This window comes from Trachemys scripta, chromosome 3, assembly GCF_013100865.1.
Source record: "Trachemys scripta elegans isolate TJP31775 chromosome 3, CAS_Tse_1.0, whole genome shotgun sequence".
NCBI lineage: Eukaryota > Metazoa > Chordata > Testudines > Emydidae > Trachemys > Trachemys scripta.
Genome location: NC_048300.1, coordinates 17,801,372 through 17,827,007, shown reverse-complemented (window position 1 = coordinate 17,827,007; position 25,636 = coordinate 17,801,372). Strand labels below are relative to the sequence as shown.

General features: G+C 42.4%; 1 long non-coding RNA gene across 1 annotated transcript; it reads right to left on the bottom strand.

Moving 5' to 3' along the window:
• Positions 1-1,303: 1,303 nt before the first annotated feature.
• LOC117874733 lies at positions 1,304-22,906 on the bottom strand. Its single transcript, XR_004645062.1, has 3 exons — positions 22,766-22,906; positions 15,930-16,069; positions 1,304-1,460 (listed from the first exon to the last, which is right to left on the bottom strand). It is a non-coding gene; the product is annotated as an uncharacterized LOC117874733 (long non-coding RNA).
• Positions 22,907-25,636: the final 2,730 nt, after the last annotated feature.

The window sequence follows — 25,636 nt, the reverse complement described above, 5'->3', positions numbered from 1 at the left end:
TCAACAGCAGAAGCCAAAGCCATTAATTAGCTATGTCTTTTAGTCCCACCATACAAAGTTTCTTTTTTACGTAATCTCTTCAGGTGCCTGTAAGGATTTTTCAGGCCATAGTGTCTATATATATCAGTCTCCCATCTGAGTCCCAGTTGACACAGTTTCCTGCATGATTTACAGGCCTCTGCAGTCTATTCTCTTTGCTGCTGTATGTATTTTCCAGTTCTTTCAGACTTCTATTCATGGCGAAGTACTTACATTTGTTTCTTTGCCTCCTCTTTAGAGAATTTTGGCCACCATTCACTATGCTCTCAGTTCTTCACCCCGATATTCCTTTTCATAGTTATTTCTATCACGGCCATCTTTTTTCCCATGTTGCAGTTTGCAGTGTACAGCTGCCCTGAGGTGTTTAACTGTTTCTATTGTGCAGCTTACAGTGACATGCAGTAGCTTTGCAGGAGACTCTCCTCTCATATGTCACAGGTTTTAAGTCAGAAAACAAGAACCGTGCGTAAATAGTTAAAGAGAAACATGTTCCCCAAGTTAGCAGCGGCCAAATGTTACTATCCAATGGCTTCTTTGAAATTAACTGGTGGATCCAGACAAAAAAAACACCTCAGCAACTGGCATTAATTAGCACCCTTGCTGACGGAGTCAGTAATAAGAAGGAGGGTTGCATGGCATGGAAGCTGAATGAGGTAGACTTAGCCATCAAGATGGTCCTTCCAGCATGATGCCAAGACAGTGTGGGGTGGGGAAATCTGCATTGCCACTGCCCAGGATCTGTTCTGTATATACATCATAGATTTTGGTCGACAGGACTATGCAGCCAGTATCTTTCAAGACCACAAACACTCTCTTGGAAAATAGGAAAAGAGAGAAAAAAGAAACCCTAACCCTTTTATGCCAACCCGGGGTTTCTAGAGCTTAGACTATAATTCTGTGTACGTCAGATTTGCTGGACATATCGCTTCCCCTTTGGTCTGACCCAGTTTTATGTTTCTTTCCCAAACTTGACATTTAGGGAATTTTGTCAATTTACTTTTATGTGGGATGTTTTTTGTTGAGGGAGGAGTGGGCATTGACCAGTGTCTCAAGCCTGTAACATTCTGAATTATTATAGACTTAAGCAAATAGCTGTAATCTATTCCCCACCATTCTTTTCCTTTACTGAACACAGAACGTAGAGAATCTACTGTTTTTTACTGAATCCATAGACATAAGATAGGGGAAGGGCCAGGAGACACAAAGAAAGAAAAAGGGCATCAGTGTAAACAGTCCAGCAAATTAAACCTACCTCATACTCGTATGCATGTCTGTCAGAAGAGCTAGTGATGGAACTACAGTCCAACAGCTGGGCATCTGGATTGTGCAGCTGACAGGGTTCCGCCATATGGACATAGATGTCAGTTTCTATACTGGATTTTGTTTAAGAAGAGGGGAAACTGAAGAGTTCTACTCAGTACCTGTTACAAAACAATATTGCCCCACATGGTTACTGCAATTGCATGTGTTGGCACTAAGAAGCATGTCAATCCAAGCCAAATGTATGTATTTGGACCTCATGCCCTTAGGTTTTCAGTGACATTAGGATATTGGCACAGACATCTATTTGCACAAGAGTGTCTGTTTGTCTATATAAACAGACAAGAACACCATGCTGAAATGACCTTTTACTCCTCCCACACCCCTCCCCAAAGAAGCTCACTGAGGGGAATGATAAGAACAAAGAGAGGGATAGAGCCTGCTGAGTCTCAGTCTAGCCCATCAGCCTTCCACAGACCATTATAATAGTTTTAATTTTTTTTTAATTCTCTAAGAAAACCAATTTCATCCTTGAATGTCCAATTGATCTACAATAAACAAACAGAAAGGCATTAGGGAAAAATATTGTGCAGCTATTTTGCTTTGCTGGTTAGAATTTAATCCTGGGATTCTAAAGGAATGATTACAAATAATTCTGCTAATGGTCCTTAATGTATGTTTCAAATGTAGCTGCTTAGGATAGGACTATGGAGTACATGTTCATTATGGGTCAGAGGATTTTAGCCAGATAGGCTCTCACTTTTGATTAAGGGGTTGAGCACCCAACTCCAGTATGTATATTACATAAAACTTTCACTACTTATCATCTAGATTCTGTGCCAGAGCCGGCTCCAGCTTTTTTGCTGCCCCAAGCAGTGAAGCGGAAAAAAAAAAAGAAAAAATAAAGCCGCGATGGGCAGTACTTCGGCGGCAGTTCTACTGCGCCACTTCATTCTTCGGCAGCAATTCGGCTGCGGGTCCTTCCCTATGAGAGGGACTGAGGGACCCGTCACCGAATTGCCACCGAAGACCCGGACGTGCCGCCCCTTTTCATTGGCCGCCCCAAGCACCTGCTTGGTTCACTCGTGCCTGGAGCCGGCCCGGCTCTGTGCAATAGATACATCGTTTTGGAAGTTTTCTAAAGATTACTTACATACTGTGACAGGCTTACTGAAAATAAATGTTAAGGTGACAATAAAACAGTAGTGTAGAGGACTCTGCAACTGAAGTTTCCACTTCCTACTGAGCCCAATTCATAGACTTTAAGACCAGAAGGGACTGATATGATCTGCCTGACCTCCTGCATAACACAGGACAAAGAACCTCACCCAGTAATTTCTGCACCGAGGCCATAACTTTCGTTTGAGCTACAGACTATCTTCTAAAAAGACATGCAATCTTGACTTAAAGACTTCAAGTGATGGAGAATCTACCACATACCTAGGTAAGTTGGTCCAATAATCCCCCCCCCCCCCCCCATTAAAAATCTGCACTTTCTTTCCTGTCTGAATTTGTCTAGCTTCAGCTTCCAACAGTTGGATCTTGTTAGGCCTTTTTCTGATAGTAGACTGGTCTCTATTCGATCAGAAATCTCTTCCCCTTGTAGATACTTGTAGACCATGATCAAGACTCTGGTTAACCTTTTCCTGGATAAAATAACTAGATGGAGCTTCTTTAGTCTCACTATGTGGCAGGTTTTCCAGGTCTCAGCTCAATTGGTCCCTTTCCAATTGGTCCTTTCTGAAGTGTGGGCATCAAAAGAGGTCACAGAAGTTAATGGTAAATACAGTTAATTATGTTTTTTGTATTTCTGAAGAGGAGGAAGTTGCAACTGAGGGCTTTGCTCTGCCCCCACATCACATGTTTCTCTTTGGGCTATTATTATTTATATTGCAGCAGCACCTTTGAACCCCAGTCGCACATCAGGACCTCACCGTGTTAGGTGCTGTACAACCACAGGACAAAAAGGATGGACTCTACCCCCAAATGGTTACAATCTCCGTTATGGGCTGTTCTGCCAATATATGCAGACTAGATGGAGTAAATTTACCTACACGGCTGTTATTATTGTTATGATTAACTGTATTCCTTTGTGTTTCCTTTCGCGATCAGAACTCCATTGTGATAGACATTGTTCAAAAATAGTCCCCATCCCAAAATGCTTACAATCTAAATAGCTAAAGATTATCATCTTTGTTTTACTATTGGGGAACTCAGGGACCAAGAGCCAGAAACTAAACCATCATCTGCAGAGACCCAATCCCGTGTTTCTATAAAACCATCTTCCTTTACACTGGGAATTTTGTGACTATGGCCTAAGCATTCGAATCATATTAAATGTAAGGATCTGGTGACCAAGTCCCTTAGGCTCCCTTGAAAACCCCAGCTCACAATCTGGAAAATAAATCTTGACTCTTATTTTATACCAGAAACTCAGCAGTATTTTGAATTACATTTTATAGTTATACAGCCTGGGAAAATTTGGTCTGCCATTCCATTTTATTTAGGTCAGATGTTAAAGAAGTTTTAACAGGCAGGGAAATATGTATAACAAACTATTTGATGCCCAAGTGGAGACCATGCAAAAGGTTAATCTTTTGTTCTTTAAGAGCCAGCATGTTGAAGAGGTCCCTGCAACATCTTTCGTGATCTCCTTTGTTCACATGGTATTAAAAGTAATGAATAGCCTTTTATTTTTCTGAGTTTCAGTTGCAGAATGTGCATGCTAAGATTCAAAGGAAAACAAAAGTGCAGAAATAGCAAGATGCTATATAACACACAGCCCTTCATCACTCGCATTGATGCACAGTGTTACAAATTTTATCTAATCAACTGACGTTTTAAGTAGTGGAGAATTCAACAAGAATAACAATGTGGTGACAATTTAGGAGGTTTTTTTTCTTCATAAAAACACTGTCTTCTGTTTGGTCTAGATTCAGGTCAAGACATTTCACTAATTTGCTAGTCATTAAAAAGATATTTTTATACCCAGCCTGTAATATTATACTCTTGAGTGATTATGATAGCTCCCAACAGAATTCCAGACTTGAAAATGAAGGCTGGGAAGCTGAGCTGCAATTATGATACTTTAAATAATTCCACAAAAGTAGAACCACTGTTAAATAATTTATAGTCTTTGATCTTGTCACAGATCTACTGAAATCTTCACATCACTCAAGCTAAATATTTTCAAACAGAAATGGGATAGGTTACTTTCCCCCCACCTTCTGTCAGTGCAGCCGCTCAGGAAATAGAGGTTCTAGGGGCCAAATTCTCATTCACTCCAGTGTAAGTTATTTCAGTGCAACGCAGATCATAATTTTGCTCTCCATGTTTAACTCTTTCAGAAACTGGGTTTTACGAACGGCTTTTTTGAAAGATTTAAAAAAGTAATAGTTTTATTTTTAAAATAGTCTGAAGCACATTTTTTTAATATCTAGCAAGATCTTCAAAATACTACTCTTCTGCTGTGATATTTCTTTGTCTGCCCGTACAAGGAACATTACATGTGCTGCAAAGGAAGCTAAGCATTAGGCAGATGAAAATGCAATTCACGCTAAACTTTGTAGTGGCACTTACATCCATGGTGTAGTAAGTCAGAGTCTGCCCCAGCCTCACCCAGTTCTGGATGTGGAATATTCAGTGTTAGTATCAAAAGCATTGGGCCAAAAAATAATATCTGGTGTAACTCCATTGAAATCAATAGAGTTGCATGGGGGTGGGTGTTGTCTTATTCAGACTGATTCAGACGCACATATTTGGCACATTCATTCTGAGTGGATAGGAACTGGGTGTGGCATATAAGAGACTTGGGTTCTATTCACAGCTTTTCTTGGGGTGACCTTGCACAACTTCTTTGTTATCTTATTTGTGAAGTGATACTTGACAGTCTTCTAGGGCAGAGAAGGCCTTGCTCATTAATTAGGACACTGAAATACCCAGAAATGAAAGCAGTTGGCAGCAGAGGTGAGACCAAAACTCCTGGCTCACAGCTGAGTGCACTTTCCCCTAGATGAGGGTCTAGGGATCCGGAGTCTCTCTCTCGCTCTCATCCACAGAACATTTCCCCAACTTAATAGTGCAGCAGAACAGACAGAATCTAATTCAGCTGAAAAAGCTTTCTCCTACACAGAGATCTGGTCCACAGAGCTGGTTGAATTTGTCCAGATTGAGTTTTCGATGAAGTTTTTCATTGAAATTTTAAATAGAACCTTCATACGTACTGCTCAGCCCCCTAAAAATGTCATTTTTTCACTTCAGGTTTTTTGACTGACTATTAAAGGGGTTGAAATCTTCTGATGATCAAAAAAGGTCAAAAGGTTGAAATTTTGACATTTTCTGAAAAACAACTTAAGAGTGTATCATTTATTTTAAAATTCCAGTGAAATTTTTCAACTATTTTTGCTACCAGCTCTACTTCCCAGCCTTACGGTGGTGTTGTGAAGGGGAACCTATTTGTTATTATGCGGTTCGAAGCGCATAGACAGACAGACAAGCATTAGCTCTGCTTGACCTGGCATGCTAAAAATAACAGTGTGGCCATGGCAGCACAGGCAGCAACTCAAGCCATCCACCTAAGTACGCACCCTGGGGGCAGGGGTGTCAGGTGGGATTGTATTCAGATGGCTAGCCCATGCCACCTCTGCCACACTGCTATTTTTAGCATGCTAGCTCAAACAGAGCTAGCACATCTGCCTTCCCAAACTGAGGCCATGACTACACTGCAAAGTTAAGTTGACTTCATGTAAGTCGACATCGAGCCTCCGTTTTAAGCAAGTCAGTCTTGTATGTCCACACTATGCTCATTGTGTTGGCGGAGTGTATCCTCACTAGCAGGGCTTGCATTGATGCACACAGAACTGCACTGTGGGTAGCTATCCCACAGTGCACATAACCAAGTGGAACTTTGGAATGGGCTTCCAGTGCCTTATGGGACCAAAACATTGGCACGGGTGAGTATGGGAACATGACGTTAGCCTCCCATGCTGCACTTACCTTCCTCCTCCTTCCCTCCGTCCCTCCCTGAAATCAACGGCAAACAAGCCAAGTCTTTTTTGCGCCTTTTTTTCATAAGCCTCGGTTACCCACGTGGATGCCATAGCATGATAAATATGGACCCCACTCAGCTATACACTGTTGTTGTGAGCATTACAAACACTTCATGCCTTATCCTGCAGTATTTACACAGCCGATTCTGGAGCCGCCGCACGGAACAATGTGATACATTACAAGCAGCCCTGCTGGAAGACACAGAGCAGAGCAATTCGCAGTTGCTGGCAACCATCATGCATCACCTTGACATGGCTGAGCGCCTTTTCTGGGCCCAGGGAAACAAGCACTGACTGGTGGGACTGCATCGTTATGTGGCTATGGGATGGCAAGCAGTGGCTGCAGAACTTTTGAATGAGTAAGGCCACTTTCCAGGAACTGTGTGAAGAGCTTTCTCCAGCCCTGAAGCACAGCTATACTAAAATGAGAGCTGCTCTGACAGTGTAGAAGCGAGTGGGAATAGCTCGGTGGAAGCTTGCAGCACCAGACTGCTGCCGGTCAGTGGGGCATCAATTTAGAGTGGGTAAATCTACAGTGGGATTTGCTTTGATCCAAGTTTGCAGGGCCATCAAGAGACTTCTCCTAGGAAGGGTAGTGACTCTGGGAAACGTTCAGGACACAGTGGATGGTTTTGTCGCGATGGAGTTCCCTAACTGTGGTGGGGCAATAGACAGAACGCATATCCCTATCTTGGCACTATCTTGCCAAAGAGTATGTAAACTGAAATGGGTATTGAGAGTGTTGCAAGTGCTGGTGGATGACAAGGGCCATTTCACCAACATCAATGTGGGATGGTCAGGAAAGGTACATAATGCCCGCATCTTTAGCAACACAAGTCTGTTCAGAAATCTGCAAGCAGGGACTTTCTTTCCAGACTGCAAAATAACCATTGGTGATGTTGAAATGCCAATCGTGATCCTGGGAGACCCAGCCTACCCCTTGCTCCCATGGCTCATAAAGCCATACACAGGAAGCCTGGACAGCAATAAGGACCGGTTCAACCATAGGCTCAGCAAATGCAGAATGGTGGTAGAATTTGCCTTTGGATGTTTAAAAGGTTGCTGGTGTTGTTTGCTTACTAGGTTAGATCTCAGTGAAAAGAATATCCCCATTGTTATTGCTGCCTTCTGTGTGCTCCATAATACCTGTTGAGGCAGATCGCCTCACAGCCAATTTTGAGCAGCCAGACATCAGGGCAATAAGAAGAGCACATCAAGGGGCTCTGCAATTCCATGAGGCTTTGAAAACCAGTTTCAGCAATGAGCCAGAGTAATGTAACACTTATCTGTATTGTTCCTTACCAAACTGTCCCCTGCATTGCATTTTCTTCCCTGTAAACTCCACCCCCACTAGCCACCATGTGTTGAATGAATAAAGAGCCTTTTCTACCCAATCTGTTAAGTTTTATCATGCACGCAGACACACAGAGACAGCAAAGAAAAGTAAGATAACCTGGGGCAAAAGGGCTGATAACACTGTGGAGGGAGAAACAAGGAAAGCTTACTTACAGATGTTCTGCAATGACAATCAAAGGTGTGGGAATGGGCGCCTTCTGGTGCTTGTACCCTCCCCTGGTGTTGAGTGCAAGGAATACCGAACTCCACTCTACCTCCCCCCGCCTCATAGGACGTTTGGGGGAGGAGGATGTAGAACTGGGCGATGATGGCAGCAGGTTTAGCATAGACTGCAGAGGGATTCTAGTATCCAGCTGCGTTTCTTGAACTCAACATGTCTGGACTGCTCCTTCATAATCCATAACATCTCTTCCTGTGTGGCACGCTCTTGTTCCCTGCATGTTCTCCTGTCCTCCCTGTCTATGTCCAGGTTCTCGGACAGTGTACTCCTCCATGCTCTGGGCACCGTCTTGTCATTCTCGGAGGCATGCATTAACTCATTAAACATGTTCTCCAGAGACTTCTTTTTCCACCTTCTAATATGGGAAAGTCTCTGTCCCGGTGTGCACCGATGGACAAGGTTTCAGCTGCAAGGAATGCAAAGCACAAGGGTAGCATTGACAGTGCATACATTGTTTCTGGTGCAAGGTTACATTTTTTAATTAAAAAAAAAATCCCTCAATACACTTCACTGCAAGCCACAACATAATCACAACTGCAGGCTATTGCAAGAGTCGGTTTGCTTCTCCAGCCATGGTGAGTAAGGCCACGAGGCATGAGCGAGATGTCTTGTGCTGCTCCTTGTGTGAAGACATCCTTGGGATCACAGGTTGGAACTTGAGAAAAGCCCCCCTTTCCCTAGCAACTTGGATGGTGCTTGAGGAAAGGCACCAGTTTAAAGCCCCCCAAATAGTTTGTTTTTTACAAAAGCGGCACCGGGCTGGGGGGGAAAGGGAGACAAACTGGAAGAAGCCACCCCTCCCCACCTTTTTAATGCTGCTTGCAATACACAGTGATCCCTTCTAACAATAACCACGGCACATTTGGGAAAGCGTGGTTGTGTGACCCAGATTTCACCAAACAGGGGGCAGATTACTTGTTGAATTGTTTGTGGTTTAAGGGCTAGCATTGAAAACTTCCCCTGTTTCCCCAGGTGACCCTATGCAATATCACTCTCCTGAGAGTAACAGAGGCAGCAAGGGAGCAGATGCTGCAAGTGTCTGGGTAGAGACCTGGTCCTTATGATGCAATACTTTGTGCTGCAATGATGCCAGCAGAGTTAATACTCAAATGGCGCAGGAAAATATCCTACCGTGGTGGACGAAATAAGGCAGCCCTTCCCGGAAACCTTTTGCAAAGGATTGCAGGGTACTGCCATGAAAGCTTCCTAGAGATCTCCATGGAGGATTCCCAGGCCATCCCCATGAACATAAACAGTCTTTTTCTGAGAGCACCCTCTGTGTAGCTGGAATGGCCAGTGACACCCACTACACCTACTTTTTTGTTCAGATTAAACATAAAAAATAATAGCATGTAACCCCTACAGTTTGATTGGCAATGTGTACTTACCAAAGGTGCTTCTCCCGGCATCACGCTCCGCCACCAACTGGTCCTGTGAAGGGATGGGCTCCAGGGTTAAAAACAGTTCTTGGCTGTCAAGGAGAACGGATCCTCTGCTTGCCTGCCTCACATTCTCCTCCTCCTCCTCTTCCTCATCAACAATGTCCTCCTTGTTGTTGCTCAAAGTTGCCCAGGGCTCCTGGGAGGTATCCACGGAGCATTTTGGGGAAGTGGTGGGGTCACCGCCGAGAATTGCATGCAGCTCCTCATCAAAGCTGCATGTCTGTGGGGCAGAACCAGAATGACCATTTGCCTCCCTTGTCTTCTGGTACACTTACCGAAGCCCCTTTATTTTCACGCGGCACTGTTGCATGTCCCTGGTGTAGCCCTTCTCCCCCATATCCCATGCAATCTTGGCATAGATGTCAGTATTTCTTCTGCTGGATCGGAGCTCTGCCTGCACAGACTCTTCTCCCCACACAACAATAAGATCCTCCACCTCCTGTGTATTCCATGCTGGAGCATGTTTGCAGCCTCGAGTTTTCATAATCAGCTGGGCTGGCGAGCTCTCCATGCTGATCATACAGGAAATGAACATTCAAAAGTTCCAGGGGCTTTAACAGGGGAGCAGCTGTTTCCTGTGTACCTGGCTGACATGCAGTGGAGTTGAAAGTGCTCTCTGGAGCGGTCAGAGTGAAGCACTGTGGGACACCTCCTGGAGGCCAATTCATTCCAATTACATAGTGCAGTGTCTACACTATCCCCATGTCGACCCATGGATGTCGAATCAAGCGCTATGCCTCTCATGGAGGTGGAGTACAGAAGTCGACTTTACAGACCACTTAGGTTGGCGGAAGGGACTCGGTAGTGTAGACACATATCAGTGGTTTGAGCATTGGTCTGCTAAACCCAGGGTTGTGAGTTCAATACTTGAGGGGGCCATTTAGGGATCTGCAGCAAAAATCTGTCTGGGGATTGGTCCTGCTTTGAGCAGGGGGTTGGACTAGATGACCGCCTGAGGTCCCTTCCAACCCTGATATTCTATGATTATTGGATAGACTTAATGTGGCTTATGTTGACTTAAGTTTGTAGTGTAGACCAGGCCTGAGAAGTGCCCTCCCAGCTGCTTCATAGACATAACCAAAGACACTAAAGTGATATGAGCTGTGTAAATTGATAGCCAAGCATAGACAATATTTTTTAAATTTTAATCCATGTTGCTACACCAAATCATTAGCACCTACCAATTGGTCTTTGAAAAACACTAAGTATCTGTTGCAATGAAGTGGTTGCTCATTCCATGCCACATTCTCTTCCATGTTTGATGCCTGATGCCATGAATGAGTGAACTACCTCCTTAACCTCCCAAGAAGCAGATACAACTTTACATTTCACCATGTAACATTTTCTTGCAATAGATCTGAATGTGCCAAGCTACCAGAATTGTTGGTAAGATTTCGTAGAGCAGGCCAGCCCTGAGTGTGGCTGTGCTAACACTGGGGCAATGTGGCTCTGCAGTGACTCCTACTACAGGCTGTGTCTTAATGCAGTGTATTACAGCCTGAGAAAAACTATCAATACATTTAAATTGGTGGTATGGAATAAAAAGAGTTAACTAGCTCAGCACAGATCAAACACATGAGACACCCTAGCTCAGTACATACAAAAATACATACAGGCTCTAAATCAGGGGCACTGCTATGATGGGCCTGTCCCTGGAAAGGTGTAGATGCTCTTACCTTTGGACGAGTGTTGCCCTCGTGCTGCCTGAAGGGAGTTTTGATCCGGGATACTAATATAGCGTACTTGATACAGAACTAGCCATAGCATAGCTAAGAGGTCTGTTTGTATGACAAGGATTTAGGCCTTTGGGGGGCTAACACCTAGTGAAAATGCATCTATATTGGTTTTTGTGCAAAGCTGCAATTTAAATTTTTATCTTATCACACACTACACAAGACAGCTAATCAGTGTCCTTTGATAACTAGTATTAAAGAATTTAACTAGCTTTGTTTCACAGTATAATTACTTAAAATATAGTTCTTATGTGCATTTGTATTTATTAAAACTTATACAGGTAGTTTCATGCATCCTTATAAATTCATATATACATTTTCCTGTTTCATCACAAAGCAGTAATACCTGGATTATGCCAATTCTGTGCCTTTTTTTGCAAAGGGTACTAAAATATACTATAATATAATGATGCAGAACATTATATATTTGGTAGAAAGTTAAATGCTAAAAATAAAGGCTTATATTTTGAGAAAAATGTGAGCAGTTGTGTGTCTGATTTAAGCATGCAATCATGGTAATTATGTGCACAAATTAGGCAAGAACATGCATGTCTATTTTGCTGAAAAAGTAGGCAAAAATGTTACCAAACTGAATTTATCAATGGTGTCATCCCAGGTTTAGATGTAATAAGTAAATCATAGAGGACTTAATCATAAAATTAGGGTTTATAGATGCTATGGTAATACAAATAACAAAAAATACAATAAAATCATTCACTATCATAAAAATTAGATTGCTGTTATGTAACCTATTCCATCCTCCTCCTAATGTATGATTATTCCCTATGGAGTATTTTCCACTGCTTTGCCCAATCCAACTTTAAATCAATAAGATAATAGCTTTCCCCCCACTTCCTTTGAGAACTGTTCTACAGCCATATAGATCTCACAAACTTGGTCCCTGTGAAAACAATAATTTTATTGTAAAACAAGTGGTTTAGTGGCTATTTGGGTCAATAAACATACAGTAATACTATACCAACTTTCTCTTTCTCTCCCACTCAAACTCCACTAGCACTCTTCCAGTTCCATTCATTGGTCTCTTTGCCCTTCATTCTCTCATCAGCTCACATTTCATATATCTTAATATCCCATACTAGCCCTTAACTGTTCCAAGCAGCCCCATTGACACATTTCTCTCCAAAAAAGACACCAGCTCAGACACACAGAGGGCTTCAGATATTTTATTTCAGAGTAGAATGGGTCTAATAATCTGGAAGTGTTTAATTCCGTCTCTTGCCACATACACAAACCTCCAAGTCTTTATGATAAGTTCAAATTGGAAACACTAATAAAATCCTGGGTATATTCTGTTTGCGATTATACATTCATTCTTACCAAAATTACTTTGGCTGAGTTGGGTCTTCCTCAAAGATCTGGTCTTGCATGAAGAAGTTTCTTCTCAAGTGTGGGCTCCAGCAGCTAAATCCTCTCTTTTGCAATGCTCGTATTAATGCAGAACATTATTTCTTATCTGAGTTTATATCACTTTTGAGATTTCCTCTCTTAAAAAGTGCACTGGGGTAGATTCTCTACTGGTGTAAATCATCATAGCTCAATTGAAGTCAATGATTACAGCCAAGGATCAGGCCCAAAGTGTTCAGATTTGTAGAGTGTTGGAGAAAAACCCACTGATAACATATCTGACCGGCAGTCTGGATCCTCATCTGGCTTCTCATTTGCTACTAGCTCCAGTTCAGAGGCCTAATATTTAAGGCCATCAATGGACTATGGCTTGGTATCTTCTAAGCTAATCAGGGATGTGAAGCTATTTATGTCCAGGATAAAACTTTTGGGACCCAGACACAAGATATCCTCAGTGGAGAATCATATGTCAACCCCTATTTCTAATGGAGGGTATTAAAATGAGCTCAAGCCAAGAGGCAGAACAAATACAATTGAAAATGTTATATTTTATGTATATGGATGAAAACAGTATTTAGACTTACCTTCCCTGGGTTCAGCAGCTTACATATTTTAGATTTTTCTACATATAAGCAGCTGAACCCAGGAAAGATAAGTCTAAATGCTATATTCATCACATAGGCACTATATTATGGCTACATTAAAATATAGACAGAAACCTCAGTCATTGGAAGACTGAGCTCTTGCTAATTTGAATCTGTCAATTCTCTGCTTTCCCTCTGATTTACTGATTCAATCCAAACCAGTTCAGTTCAAATACATTCTGGAAAACGGATATAAATGGAGGAGAATGGGTGCCCACATTGCTTACAAGCCAGCAAATGCCCAACGTTCACCACTATTCCAGCTATTTCAGACATGTTCAGCCCATTTCTATTTGTAACATGTTCAGAGTCTCCGAGGTTTGTGACCAGCTGAGAATGCACTGAGTTCTCATCATCACAACTGCTGACTAGATTTATGTCTTTTAAACCAACCCTTGCATCTATTGAAACAAAGAATGTAACGAGTGGGATTAGTTTAGCTGTTGATTTTGGATACCATGTACCCTACTCTCCATTCAGTGTTTGGCTGGGAGTGAAGCGTAGCAGCAATATCATATGACAAACCTACCACATGAATAAATGCTGTTTCCCATTCTTCATGCAGTTAAATCTTTGGTAGTTGACCTGCTTAGGATATAACATCTATTCAGATAATAAAACCCAGCCAGCATGTAATAAAATGCTTTAATCCATAGTCCACACATAAACCTTCTCTAGAAACAATGATGGTTACAAACTTTGGCGCCTAAAACTTTTCCTTAGCTAGGGAGCCAAAAATCCTTTAGCACGGAGCCATGTTTGAATTGTGAATTTTGTCTGGGAAAAGTATAAAACCCAATGTATAATTTCTGCAGATGTGGAGAACTAAACACAATCTAAGATGTAAACTGCTAGCGTAAACTCCTGTAAGATGTTTTTTTCTAAGGGGTGAGTTGTATAACTTGGTTTGTACTTACAGCCTTACCTACCCTAGTAAAAGCTCACTTTTGTAAATTAGGGTTATATATTGCTGTGTTTTTAATGGGGTTTACGATGTGGTTTTTCTACATCCCTATTTAACAAGTGTAGAAATACAAATACATTTGTCAAACATTTTTATTATCTCCTTAATAACTTGTTAACAATGTTACAGTATTACATGATGAGATTTATGTAAAAAGCAAGGGTTTCTTATCTCATTGCTAATCAGAGAATTTGTCCAAGTAATTCTTATTAACATGAATGTAAATTACATTGTGTGGTAATCCTTTGTGTATTGCCTACCAAAGTGATCCACCGGGACCAGTTCATTTAAAATGATCTAAAGTCCTTCATGTTATTTAGAGACGTGGACCTTGCACGCAGGTCCAAACAAGTTATTTAGTAAGAGATTGTTTGGACCATATCAGTTCTCTTACAGGGGCGGTGAGTTATATAGGCCTGTGGTGCACATGCTCCCTCAATATTCAGGGAACAGGGGCCCAGCTCCACCAATGTTTGCGGCCAGGTCTCTCTCCCAGCTCCACCTGCCGCCCTGCGCACCTCTCCTGAAGTGTCCCTGCCTACACCCTGGGCAGCGGGGAGCTGCCCTGCCGCTCTGTGCTGCGCTCCCTCGCCGGCCGCTGGTGGCTACAAAAGGGAGCAGCTGAGGCTTTCGGGTGGAGGTTCAGAGGAGGAGCAACTGCAGCAGCTCAGCCTGCCTTGGGCTTTTTCTTTCCCTTCCTCTCCTCCGCATTTCTTTTGCTAGTTTCCCTTCTTTGTGGTTGTAGCCAGGGCACTCCGAACCCCACACTTCCTCCTCCCCATCTCCACTTTGTGGGGAGAAACTCGGGCTGTTTTCCTGTCTCCTCGCTGCAAACAACTTCACCACTTCTCCTCCTCCCACTGAGCCAGCTTCTTTCTCCTCTGTCTCCGTTGGTGCAATGTAGCCTCCAGCTGCCCCATGGCCAGCAGGATTTCCCGCTGCACCTCCTGCACGTGAGCAGCTCCTTTCAGGGCTTCTCCCGGGGTGCAGCGTGAAGTCTCTTCCCCCCCATTCCCCCCGTAATCTCTCTCCGGAGTTGAGGGCGGGGAAAAGTTTGTTGATAGTTTTCCCTCTGAACTCTTGTCGCCCTTGTTTTTGAATGAGAATTTCTTGCTCTGGGCAAGTGTAACCCCTTGGACCTGAGAAGGGCCCTAGGAGCACGTGCAGTGACAGTGGTGTGGGGTGAGTGTGCTGCCGGGGGGGAGGGCTGGGGGGAGTCCTCCTCTCTGGCCCCAGCCCTGGGGCAGCCTTCCTGCACCCTAAACCCCTCAGCCCCGGCCCCACTCCAGAGCCCGCACTCCCAGCCAGAGTCCACCCCCCCCTGCATCCCAACCCTCTGTCCCAGCCCTGAGCCCCTCCTGAACCCCTCAGTCCTGTCCCACAGCCCTCACCCCCGCACCTCAACCTTCTGCCCTAGCCCTGAGCCCCCTCCCACTCTGCAAACCCCTCATCCCCAGACCCACCCCACAGCCCTCACACCCAGTTGGAGCCCTCAACATCCCCCCCACACACACACACATTGTGCAGTATAGGGAAACTATTAAATGCTTGCTGTTTCCAGTTCATTTTTACATTTTTTTTTTAAATATCAGCTTATAAGGCAGGTGTGGGTGGGGGAAGGGACTTGAACCCGTTCGGGGCACCACCAAAAATTACACAACCCTGTCCTCCTGTTCTCTTAAACCTTATGGCAAGCTAGGACTAGTACTCCAATAGCATAAAGGGATATAAAGAGATCAAAGTAATGTACAGTATGTAAATTTAGAATGATCAAAGCTTTTCATTAGCAACCAGTGGATGGTAAATAATTGTATTAAGATCTATTACTCTAGACATATCATCAGAGCAGTTCCCTTACCTGCGTGCAATTTTGTACTGATTGATTGTGAGTGAGGACCTCCAACGATGGATTTATATTGAGCCGCTTCCTCTTGGTACTTCAGGCCTTGGGGAAGCTTTCTTGCATACTGTTAAAGGTTCCATGAGGACAAGCTGCTCCTAGACAGTATTCAGAGAGGAAGGTATAGGATAATTCTCCATTTGTAAGCATGTGTGACGTGGGGAATTGGTGTATTTTTACGCCATATTATCAAAAGAAAATGCTTCTCTATGCTTACATTTAAAATATACAAGCAAGTACCACATGTACTTACTTAAAACCTGTACATTTATACACACATATCCATGTCTTTTTATCATTAGCTGAGATCACTGCTATGCAGATGATGCCCCTGGCCAGACATGAAGATGGTTTGCAGAATAATCCAAATACTGCTGTGCAAGAAGAAGTTTGATCAACATGGTCCATAACATAGGGGGTATGAATGAATTATGTCACTTTGATGATATTCTCGAGAATATTGAGTTAAATAACAAGCCAGCAATAGCTTTAATCATGTACAATTTACCATATTTACCTGGGACATTATTTGCCCAGGTCATCACAATTACAACTTCCACCAATTCTAACAGCTGAGCCCCCCAAGAATAAAGAGGATTATTTAAGCATCTTCACTCCCACCCCTTTTTTTTAAAGCCAATTCACATAAACTAATCACCCATTTGCATACATGTGGACAATTTGCCTGACTATAAGGCATCTGCACTTTTATGTTCATTTCGCTAACATCTGGAGTGCTATAAATTCAAACCTTGCCTTTTAAAAGAAATGTTGGTGATAGCATTGATCAACTGAGTCAGAATCAAATCTGAACTTTATTAAATATCTCAAGCTTTAGGGGATCCAAAATGAACCCAAAAGTTAACAGTTCTGGACAGAATACTGGTGGTGTTTTGGTAAGACAAGAAAAAAAGTTATATTAGGGTCTCAATAGACACAAGTCCAAAAGGAAAACACTTGCAACGAACAGCAGAAGAGCATGTATGAATGGTTGCAGTTATGAAAGAATAGAGCCTTCTTGGCAATTGAAATGTAGGCGTTTTTAAGGATGAGTTTTTATATGAGGAACAAAGAGAATCCTGACAATGGTATTGGTCCATCACTAGATGGAAATGGTAAAATTATGTTCAATAAATATTTCTGTTCTATGTTTGGGAAAAAAGATGATGTACTCTCCTCATATGAGAATGAGAACACTTTTTCTATTCTACTGGTATCATGATGTTAAATGGCAGTTACTAAAGATAGACATTTTAAAATCAGCAGGTCCAGATTTCTTGCGTCCAAGAGTTTTTAAAGAGCTGGCTGAGGAGCTTAGTAGACCATTAATGGTGAAGTTCCAGAAGACTGCAAGAAAGCTAATGTTTTGACAATATTCTAAAAGGATAAACAGGATGACTCAGGTAATTACAGGCTTGTCAGTCTGACTTTGATCCCAGGAAAGATAATGGAGTGGCTGATAGGGACTCAATTAATAAAGAATTAAAGGAAGGTAATATAGTTATCATATATAATATAATATAATATAATATAATATAATATAATATAATATAATTAATGTCAATCAACATGGGTTTATGGGAAATCGATCCTGTCAAACTAATGTGCTAGAGACAAAGAAGGTAAGTAAGATCTTTTACTGGACCAGCTTCTGTTGGTGGAAGATACAAGCTTTCAAACTACACAAAGCTATTGATATCTTTTTTTTTATGAGATTACAAGTTTAAATGTTATAGATAATAGTGCTGATGTAATAGACCTCTGTAAGGCATTTGACTTGGTACCACATGACAATTTAATTTTTTTTAAATCAAATATAAAATTAACATGGCACACATAAAATGGACTAAAAACTGTCTGATAGGTCTCAAAATACAATTGTAAACTGGGAATCATCATCAGGCAGATGTATTTCCAGCGAGGTCACATGGGGTCAACAGGAATAAGTTCTTGGCCCTATGCAGTTTAACATTTTTATTAATGACTGGACGAAAACAAAATCATCACTGATAAAGTTTGCAGATAACACAAAAAAACTGGAGAAGTGGCAAATAATGAAATACACTGATACAGAGCACTGATACCTGGATCACTTGGTAAATTGGGTGCACGCAAACAACATACATTTGAATATGACTAAATGTAAATGTATATATTTAGGAACAAATAATGTAGGCCATACTTACTCTATCCTGGGAAGTAGTGACTCTGAAAAAGATTTGGGCATTGTGGTGGATAATCAACTGAACATGAGTTCCCAGTGTGACGCTGTGGCCAAAAGGACTAATGCGATCCTTGGATGCATAAAGAGGGTGTTATATTTCTGGAGCCAGCAGAGGAGGAGACAGACAGACACAGAGGGAACTGATGGAAACACAGCTGTCTGCTGTGGTGGCTTTATTGTTCTGGCTGCAAAACTAAAAGTAACACGAAAGTGAGACTTTGCACTGGGAGAGCACAGAGCCCCCTGAACATTTAAAGGGCAGGACATCACATGCCTCCACCCTACTTTAAAAACCTTTCCAAACATACACATTATTGTTTACATGACTAACATGACACAGTTTATAACCTAACTAAAAGCTGCAACTGGAGTACTACAGACTCATAAATTGCAAGGGGTTATTCTGCCCTGGAATAGCAACTCAGTAATCAAACAATGTATAGGTTCAGCTGCACAACTGGATTTCACACTCTCTTGGGATAATGTGGTAATGGTGTGATGGCAGTGTACTGAACACAGGAACAGTTGGTGGTAAGGAATCAGCTGGATCTGGTACCACAGTTTCTTCCACCAAGTCATCAAAATTGTAATGGAAGGAGGCTTGATTGAAGGAACAGAAAGGTCCTACTGGAACATCCCCAGATTCTGGTATTAGTTGAGGCTGCAACTGGTCCATATGTCACTTCCATACAATACCATTGGATAGTTTTACCACAAAACAAACAAGTCTCATGCATTTTACAAGTTCACCAGGTGCCCATTTCACTCCACAACAGTGGTTGTGAATCCACAATAAGTCTGCAACTTGAAAAGAATGATGACAAGTCTCATGTTGTCAATCAATTTGCATAGCTTTGGATTTGGCTACATGTAAGGCAATATCAGGAGCTAGCAGGACCCAAAAGGTATGTAAAAATTGTCCAATTACTGCTGATGACTCAGAATAGACATGTTAGCTTTTAAGGCATGGTTAAATGTTTGCACAAAGCATTCCACTAGTCTACTTGTAGCAGGATGGTAAGGAGCTGAGTATATGTGCTGAATTCCATTTAAAGCTAAGAACCTCTGAAATTCTTCAGAACAGAAATGAGGTCCTTTGTAACTCACCAATTGTAACAATAAACCAAACTGGCTAAACAACGTACGAAGATGACCAATGGTCTTGGTAGCTGTAGTAGAATTTATTCTGAAAACTTCTGGCCATTTTGAACAGGTGTCAAGTACAACCCAACACATATAGCCTTCTAAAGGTCCAGCAAAATACACAAAGATTCTGAGGCCACAACCAAACGTGTAGACGAGCTGGGCCAGGATCATGCTGAATTTGCTGACGCGTAGTATAACACTTCACTTTCCTCTCAATGTCTTTGTCAGTCCCTGGCCACCAGACAACTCTGGGCTACGTCCTTCATCCATACAATGCCAAAATGACCTTCAGGAATAGCCTCCAAAACCTGAGATTGAAGTGATTTTGGAATGATCACTCACATTCCCCATAAGATGCAACCATGATTCCCAGATAATTCACATGGATGTGACATGAACTGTGTAAATTGGGGATCCTTTTGATCCAACCCTGTACCCTGTAGTACCATCCGCTTCACAAGAAAAAGCACATCATCCTTAGCGGTTTCTTTGTTGACATCTGTGCTAGTGATCAGCAATCTATACATTAAATTGAGATAGAACTTCATCTGAAGTTTCTTTGGGTTGATGAGAACTTGGGCATGGCTGGTGCAACAGTTCATCAGCATTGCTATGCCCAAGTCCCTTTACAGAATTGAATAGTATAGGAATGAGCAGGAAATAGCAATGCCCATTGTTGCATACAAGCATCAGCTAATGATGGAATTCCATGTTTTGGTCCAAAAATTGAAAGAAACAGGCGATGATCCATCAGCAAGGTAAAATGCCTACTGTACAAAAGAGGGATGGAATTTCCAAATTCCAAAGAGAATGATGAGAGCTTCTTGCTCTATGTGCGCATAGTTCTTCTCAGGAGTAGTGAGTATTCGGGATGCAATGGCAAATGGCTTCTCCATGCCATTAGGAAAAACCTTGGGAAAGAATTGCACCCACTCCATATGGTGAAACATCACAAACAATTGCAATTGTAGTAAAGCATCAAACTGCGTAAGAACTTCGGCTGGTGTCAACAGTTTCTTTGTTTCCTTAAATGCATACTCACACTCTTCAGTCCATTTCCATTTTTAATTTGCTTGTAACAGTTCATGTAGGTGCTAATACTGCCACCAGATTAGGCAGAAATGTAACATAGTTGTTAAGCAATCCTAAGAATGAACGTAACTGTGACACATTCTCTGGTCGTGGCGCTTGAAAAACTGCTCTCTCTCTCTGGCAATTTTCTTAAGCCACTCATGTTTGTCTTGATGTACTCTCAGTCCAGGGTCTTCCAAACATTGCAAGAGAGCACCCAAATTTTGAAGATGATGCTCTTGATCCTTTCCAGTAACAAGGATGTCATCCAAATAGCAATGAACTTTGTTCAGTCCCTTCAAAATCTCATCCATGGCTTTCTAGAATAGGGCAGGTATCAAATGGCAACCTCTTGTAACAAAATAAGCCTTTTTGCATGTTGATGGTGGGATATTTGTGAGATGCCAGATCAATCTCCATTTGTAGGTATGCATTCAGCAAATCCAATGTACTAAAACACTGCCCACCACTAACAGTAACAAATACATTTTCAATGTGAGATAGCAGATAGTGGTCTGCAATAAAACTGGATTCTGTGTCACTTTGACACCTCCACAAATTCAGACTGATCCATCCTTCTTGATCACTGGTACAATGGATATAGCCCACTCAGTGTGTGAAACCGGTGACAAGACTCCGATGTTCACTGAACGGTCCAAATCTGCTTCCTTTGAGGCATCAGAGCTTAAGGCACATCTCTGGGCTTGCAATAGTTTGACTGGCTGTCAGACTTAACAGTGAGCTTCACTGACACATTGCTTATCTGTCCAAGTTCTTTTTCAAACACTTTGGAGTGTCTGTCCAGTATTTATTTAAGATTTTGAGGTGCTTTCATGATCGCCTTGATCTCAGTCCAATTCACTTTGAGCTTTTCAAACCAAGATCTGCCTAATAATCAGGCGTACTTGAACTTTCAACTGGAGTATCCCTTTTAGGACTAACTTTTCTCCAGTATAAGTCTTCAAAGCCATGTTTCTTGTGTTCCAAGGGAACTTGTGACAAAGTCTGGTGATAGGTAGATTCAGAAATCAGTGAAACAGCAGCTCCAGTATCAAGCTCCTTTCTTGTAGGAACTTCTTCGACCAAGGGTGTAACTCAGATGCCATCTCTGACTCCAGCTTCTGATAGCATGTGTAGTGCTAGGTCTTTGTCAGTATCACGAGAGCTCTTGTCTCTTTGCACATTAGGAATTCCCGACTTCCATCTTTTCTTAGCTTCAGTTTACACAGGTGTCTTCTTGGATATACAGTTACTCTGTGTTGCTGGTTGCTGAATTGTGTGACAGGTTGCAATGATGTGTCCTTTCTGCAAATAATCTGATGTTCCCAGGAATCCTTCTCCGAGTGTGTAGTTTTTGCACAATGGCCCCACAGAAATTCCTTACATTCCCATGGTCTTCTGTCACAGCAATTCAGGAGGTGAACTTCTCAGTTCACAATAAATTCCAGAGAATCCTTCTCTGCAGGCTCCATTGCAATTGCTACTTCAACAGCCTTCTTGAATGTAGATGCTGATACAGTCAATAACTTCTTCCAGACCTGGTCAATGCATAATCCAGAGACTAAATGGTCACGCAGCGCATCACTTAATGTTTGTTCAAACTGACAATGCTTTGACAACTTCCTTAAAGCAACAACAAACTGTGCTACTGACTCTCCACTCCCCTGATATTGCTGATGGCACCAATAGTCTGCTATCATGGATGGAGTAGGAGAAAAATTCTCCTACATCGCTGCAGTAATTGCAGCATATGTAGCAGTTCCAGGCACAGCTGGAGACAATGGGACGTGCAGCAGTCCATATTGCCTTCAGACCCATCACTGTCAGCAAGGTTGAAACTCCATCTGGAATAGAGTTGCAAGCTACCATTTGCTCAAAACATTTGGGATAGATCACCCATGATTCGCCGTTTTCATCAAACTCACCAACACTGCCCACAAAAGATGCCATTTGTCTGCTCTCCTGTTCGACTTCACACCTCCTGGACACCTTTTCCACAGGGAAATTCTTTTTTGTTACTGCACTATCTGTGCTCTATCACACTCTGCTGGCTGTGTGCTTACACACTCCTTTGGCTGAATTTGGACTCCCTCTGCTGGCTATAGACCTGCCTGCTTGCACAAGGTCAGTCAAGATGGCTGCTTGCTTCCGCTTCACTCCTCCGTTTAAAAAGTTCTGACAGTAGTTGCAGAACTCTTACCCTTTGTTCCGTCTTTATTTGTTTACTTCCCTCTCTCTAACTGTCTGGTTCACATTGTCCCAGCAGCAAAATGGAGTAGCAATCTGCCAGCTACCACCTGTCTCTCTAGGTGAACTTAATCCCCTTTTTATTTCATAAGTGTTACTTGCTTACTTTTTCATCTTCTTGGTCAGGCAATGGGAGCACTGGACACTGGTGGGATTTAAATTCCTCATCGCCAAATGTTCTATTTCTGGCTCCAGCCGAGAAGGAAATAGACGCAGGAGGAGCTGATGGAAACACAGCTGTATGCTATGGTGGCTTTATTGTTTTGGCTGCAAAACTGAAAGCAACATGAAAGTGAGGCTTTGCACTGGGAAGTGGGGAGAATACAGAGCCCCTGGAATATTTAAAGGGACAGATCCTCAAACAGGGGTATCTCAAATAGGAGTAGAGAGGTTATTGTACTGCTGTATTTGGCACAGTGCAAGCACTGATGGATTAGGGTGTCCTGTTCTCGTGTCCATAATTCAAAGAGGGTGCTGAAAAATTAGAGAGGGTTCACAGAAGAACCATGAGAATGATTAAAGGATTAGAAAACATGCCTTACATTGATAGATTCTAGGAATTCAATCTACTTAGCTTAACAAAGAGGAGGTTAAGGGGTGACTTGATTATACTGTAAGTCAGGGGTTGCCAACGTTTGGCACGCGGCTCGCCAGGGCAAGCACCCTAGCGGGCCGGGCCAGTTTATTTACCTGCTGACACGGCAGGTTCGGCCGATCGCAGCCCCCACTGGCCGCGGTTCACCGTCCCGGGCCAATGGGGGTGGCGGGAAGCCACAGCCAGCACATCCCTCGCCCGTGCCGCTTCTCGCCGCCCCCATTGGCCCGGAACAACAAACCGCGGCTAGTGGGGGCTGCGATCGGCCGAACCTGCCGCGTCAGCAGGTAAATAAACTGGCCCGACCCGCTAGGGTGCTTGCCCTGGTGAGCCACGTGCCAAACGTTGCCGACCCCTGGTCTAAGTACTTATATATGGGGAATATTTGAGAATGGGCTCTTCAATTTAGCAGCGAAAAATATAACATGATCTAGTGGCTAGAAGTTGAAGCAAGGCAAATTCAGACTGGAAATAATCAGTACATTTTTAACAGTGGGAGTAATTAATCATTGGAACAATTTACCAAGGGTTCAGAAGGATTCTCCATCACTGACCATTTTTAAATCAAGATTGGATGGTCTTCTAAAAGATCTGCTCTAGGAATTATTTTGGGGAAGTTTTATGACCTCATACAGGAGATCAGACTAGATTATCACAATGGTCCCTTCCGTCCTTGGAATCTATTACTCTAATGAGGACAAAGGGCCCAGGGGACATGAAGCTTTTTGATCTGATACAGTTTATGAGTACTGAATGACTTTTGCTGGAAGTGCGCTGGATGGCTGGACCCAAACATGGTGTATAGGAACCTCATTGTAAACCCCATCAAAACACACTAAAGCGTAACCCAAAATTGCCATTAGGTTCAGTAATTTGGCGGCACCCAAAAGTTTTAAAAGTCTGGCAGGGACACAAATTCCTCTTGATTCTCACACTGCTAACTTTTGCTGTGATTCCCAGGAAAAGTTTGTATAATATTAAACAGTTTGTTCTTTCAGTCTTCAGGTAGGATGAAATGTATTTTTCCTCTCCTCAGGAATATAGAGAAAATAGAAAGAATAAGAAAAACAGGAAGACTCTGGCATCCCATTTGAATGATCATCTCCTCCTAATCCAGGAAACAGAAGAATCCATCTAAGAGTTCTTTTCAAGATATATGTTTGTTCTGTGCTTTTACAGTAATTGTGTTAATACAATATACATGCTAGGTGGCAAACACTGAGGGTGTTGGAGGAATGTTTACTGGGTGATGCGTTTGCATGGGAAGAAAGCTGAAAGTGCAGTTTAAATAAAGGCGTGGGCTTGGATACAGAGAATATGTATCTAGTATATATTTCATGCATGGGGAAATATGAAGCAACTGGGAGCAGGGTTGAAACCTAAAGACTATCTATTTATGTGTTAAGTTCAAGGGGTTGTTTACATTTCTAGATCCTACCAGTGATGAAAAACTTCAGCCCCTTCTCTCTTTCCACAACCTGGAAGGGGCAGCTGCTATGTCTCATTCTAATGTAAGTTTTTTTGGTGTGTGTTACTTTTATTCTATTTAACTTACATTTTTACATAAAAAATATGATGCTGGTATATTAAAAAAGGGAAAACATAACCTGAGATCACATGGAAATAGAAAGTTTTTGATGGAAAAATATGTCTGAGATTGTGGCTCCCCTAGGTTAGTGATCATTTATCTCAGCTGAGCATCCCATTGTTGTCATCGGGCCCCCGCAGTCGAGTAACTGAGCACTGGTCTGAGTATGGGGCTCACCACATGGCCCTTTGACATGCTTAAACATGTCCATTCATTTCGTCTTGATAGGGAGTTATGTTACCCACCGCCATCAGAAGCATACATGGTCCTGTAGATTGTCGCTTCTTTTGATGGTATTAGCTGCTTCTACTGCTGGCGCTCAAGTCCTACCACAGCAGAAGCTTTGCAACTGATGCACATGAAATCTGCCTAAAGTGTCAGAAATTGACACAATTCTGGCAGCTGCCAGCATTTTAGCATTTGTTCCTCTCTTGTTTTCTTCTTACAAATGAACTCCCAAAAAGGCCACAATATATTAACGGATAAACACAATGAAAATTGAGAGGGTTTTATTCATTATTTTATCCCGCCCTTCTTTAGGTGCTAAGATATGATAATGTTCAAATGGGGCGATCATTTCCTGACTACTGGGTATCTTGAATTACTTAGGGTACTTATTTCTTGAAATTCTCACTTGTCAGCCTGAGCTCTTTTTCATCTACACCAGTTTAAGTTTAATACACATGATAAACTTGATGGACTAATGAGAGTTTCACAGTATTTGAGGTATTTCAGGATAGTGACTCAGCCTTTCTACCCCTTTTCCCTTTGCTGAGGTCATCTGACCCCAAGCT